The sequence below is a fragment of the Urocampus carinirostris genome, chromosome 13 (assembly GCF_059441175.1).
Source record: "Urocampus carinirostris isolate Australia breed hairy pipefish chromosome 13, RoL_Ucar_1.0, whole genome shotgun sequence".
In the NCBI taxonomy this organism is placed as follows: Eukaryota; Metazoa; Chordata; class Actinopteri; order Syngnathiformes; family Syngnathidae; genus Urocampus; species Urocampus carinirostris.
In genome coordinates, this window is record NC_142361.1 from 16,178,749 (window position 1) to 16,183,149 (window position 4,401).

The following is a 4,401-nucleotide window of genomic DNA, read 5'->3' on the forward strand; positions in this document are numbered from 1 at the left end:
GTTATTAAACCCACACTGAAACGACCCAACCTTGATCCAGAAATCTTAAGTAATTATAGACCTGTGTCAAACCTACCTTTCCTTTCTAAAGTATTTGAAAAAGTAGTGGCACAGCAGCTGAATGATTTCATATCCGAGAATAACCTTTTTGAATCCATGCAATCAGGATTCAGGGCTAACCACTCTACTGAGACAGCTCTGATCAAGGTAACAAAGGATCTCCTACTGGCAATGGATTCTGGCGCTTCATCACTTTTGCTGCTGCTGGATCTTAGTGCTGCTTTTGACACAGTGCACCACAATTTCCTACTAGAACGGTTGGAAAAATGGATTGGTCTCTCAGGAACCGTCCTCTCGTGGTTCAGATCCTACCTCTCAGATAGGACGCACTGTGTTAAATATGGTGAAATGACATCTGAGCCCTTTAATGTTACCTGTGGTGTTCCGCAGGGTTCAGTGCTTGGCCCCCTTCTTTTCAGCATTTACATGCTTCCTTTAGGTGATATTATGCGCAATTACAATATCAGCTTCCACTGCTACGCAGACGACACTCAACTATATCTTCCGTTGGAGGAATCTCCCACACTAAACTCTGGATATTTGGAGGCCTGCCTCATTGAGATAAAAGAGTGGATGTCACTCAATTTCTTGTGTCTTACCTCTGAAAAGACCGAAATGTTAGTCATGTTAGTGCCGTGACTTATTCTCAAAAACTGCTGTGAACATTGACAAATGTCACATCACACAGAGTGACTCAGTTAAAAATTTAGGTGTCATATTTGACCCTGATCTATCCTTTGAAATGCATGTAAAGAAAATTACTAGAACCGCTTTCTTCCATCTTCGTAACATTGCTAAAATCCGTTCAATACTGTCTCAGTCGGATGCGGAAATTATAATTCATGCGTTTGTTACCTCCCGTCTCGATTACTGTAATGCACTACTCTCTGGTCTCCCGAAGTCTAGAATCAAGTCTCTTCAGCTGGTACAAAATGCCGCAGCGAGGCTTTTAACTAGGACAAAAAAGTACGATCACATAACACCGATTTTGGCTAACCTGCATTGGCTCCCAGTTAGCCTTAGATGTGATTTCAAGGTTCTCTTAGTATTATACAAAATCATACATGGACTTGCTCCCTCTTATCTTTCAGATTTGATTTGCCCATATGTCCCGGTCCGAAGCCTACGATCTGAGAGTGCCGGTCTTCTGGTGATCCCAAGAGCAAAAAAGTGTTCTGCTGGTTCGAGAGCGTTCTCCATCCGGGCACCGGTGCTGTGGAATGCTCTTCCCCCTGAGATCCGATCTGCAACCTCAGTGGAAATGTTTAAATCTAACCTTAAAACTCACTTCTACTCCATAGCATATGAATAACCTACTCTTCTCGCTGGCTGAAAAATAGTCTGTGTAATATAGCGTAATAATCTGTGAAGCCCTTTGAGACTCTTCGTGATTTAGGGCTATACAAATAAAAATGACTTGACTTGACTTGACATGTAAACTGAAAAGACAACTCTTTGATATATTTTGGGCAGTCTACAAAGAGCTGCCAACGAGATCAAAGAGATCAAAGCCAGCAGAGAAACTTCCCACGTGTTGTGACTCATTCATTTGCAGCAACTATGATAATAACCTCATCATCCAGTCCAGCGTGAATGTGGATCTTTGGTGGGACAGGTACACTGCAGTATATATATATATATATATATATATATATATATATATATATATATATGAAATATGCCATTGGTAAATTCCAATTATTTTTTTGAGATAATGCATTTTTAAGACCGTCTCGTCTTTGACTTCCTGAGCTCTGAGGTCATGTAAAGCATATCAGCACCCTAGCAAGCCAGTCACCCCATTGGTTTACAAGTTAACTGGTCCAAAAGGTTTTGAGAGTTTTAAGGCAAAGTTTTTGTGGAGAATGGCTAGGCATAGTGTTGCAGATAGGTGCAGCAATAGTACAAATGGCAAGCAGCCAAAATGGTGCAAACTGGCAAAAATAATACACAGCGAGCTAGCTGCGGCTTAACCAGCCAGGATACAGCAGGGTATCCGGCTGCTATACAGAACCAACAGGGACCGATCGGCAGAAAAAAAAAGGAGGCTGGCTGACCAAACACATGCAGTAAGCAGCCAAGATAACTGCGGGCCAACATCAAAAACTACCAGAGCAACAAACACGAACCCACCTGGGAGAAAAAACAACAAGCATGGCTGGCTGGCCAGATAGCCAACTGCTAACAGGGCTAACATAGACCAAACCAAACTGGGTGCCTTCAGGAGCACACACGCTAACAGGGAGCTATCTGGACAATATTTTATAAATTGCATGACAAGCGGCAAAAAAACAGTAGAGGAAAAGTCACGATCACATACCTAGAATAAGGCGGAGACAAAAAAGGAACAACGGCAGGCAAACTTACCCTTTGAAGATGAACTTGGACAAAACAGTCAGAAGTCCCCCAGTGACACGGTGATCAAAATTCCAATTACTCTAAGCTGAAATGAGTGCCATGTATTCGCTGATTACTACAATCGCCGTCAGTTTTTAAATGGGACCCGCCATTGTTTAGAGTCCTTGGTGTCTTCTGGTAACGTCAAAGGTGATATGAGGTCAAACTGTCTGCTTTGAAATTGATTTCTTAAAATCCATGGCATGTGGAACATTTTGGAACATATCTGCATGAGTGTGGGGAGGAACACTCGACGTTCAGTGCAACATTTCAAAAAAAGGGTATTTTATAATGTCTATAAGTGAAAATTATTGGATTGTTTTTGTGATGGCTGCCGCTGAATCGAAACATAGAGGTATACAACATTTATGTGTGGAAACGTAAAGTAATCAGCAACTAAAAAGAAAAAGACAACTGGCAAAGCTAAAAACACTAGAGAGTGTCTTGATAAATGAAACACTTAGTACAAAAGCGCAATCAAGTTATGAAAATGACAAGTAGTGTCACAAGCTCCTTGCACTCCCAGTAAGGATATTTGACATAAATAGTGGAATTAAAACGAGAATCCTTGACATGCCTGTTTGCAACAATGGGACAAGTATTTCTAAGTATTTTATACTTCTTCAATAACATTCCAGATGAAAACAACAAACAGTAACTTGATTTTTTAGCTTGACCTGTACATATTTAGTCACTCGAGGTTCTCAGGTATGAAAACATGACCTATTTTTTGACTCATTGGCACTTTTGGAAATAAAGTCATTATGTCTCAATTATTTCTATGTCTGTCTTTCTTTGCATGTGCCTACTGGACTCCGCTGTGTGTCCACATCTCCCACGGGGCTGTTTGCTTTGAGGTGATAGTCTCCTGCGGGGGAGTCAACCACAGTAAAGGTCACGCAGGTGGGGAGTTGTCACAAGACCGTACTTGCTCGGTGAGCAGTTCCCTGGGGTTCCCAGTATACCCTGTGGGCGGAAGATGGAAAATGACAAAGTAGTCTAAGGTTGACGTGTGCCATGCTGTTTTCGCCCCCTTTGCTTGCCCCTGGCTGCAATGCCAGCATTCCTGGGCATACAGCTGCCTTCTTGTGTTCTCCTTTATAGCCATCTGATAAGTCCTGTGACACTGCATCTTGCTGCGCTGCATCTGCCTGGTCATTTGCAGACCATGTAGTATTCAGACCATCAAATGCCTGATAAATGTTCATTAGTTCCTTATTATTATTTAGTGCAGGAGGGTATCAGTTGTTTCCGAAATATTGTCCTGAGCTTTTAATGTGGCATGTGTTTCGGAATGTTATATTTTCCAAGCTCACACACACACACACACACACACACACACACACACACACACACACACACACACACACACACACACACACACACACACACACACACACACACACACACACACACACACACACACAAAATAATCCATTCAACATCTCAATTTTGGGATTTAGAGAAGTGGTTCTCAACTGGTCTGACTTTATGAGCCACCATCCCATCCTCAATACAAGACGCAAGCCAAATAAATATGAGTGTCATCGACCCTCAATTTCTTTTCCTTTTTCTTAGCATAGTATTGTCAAGGCCCGTGACCCACCAGTTGAGAAACACTGTTTTAGAGTAATATCTCATCTATAGTGTGTAAACATGCTTTTTTCCCCTCATAGTTAAACTTGGAAAATGGTTAAATGTGCATGGCTGATACTCATAAACATTTAACTTGTTCAATATCTACAGCGGCCTGGTTATACATGTACCGATCATGAATCCCATGATGTACTTCCTTTCTATTCAAAGTAATTCAAGGCCTTACTATTTGACAACTTTAGCAAACAAGACTGAGTTATTGACTTCTGCTATTGCCTACGCCCTAAGTTGTGTGTAAAACATTATCTGTCCTTATTCTGCTTGGAGAACAATTGATGCAATCTGCTA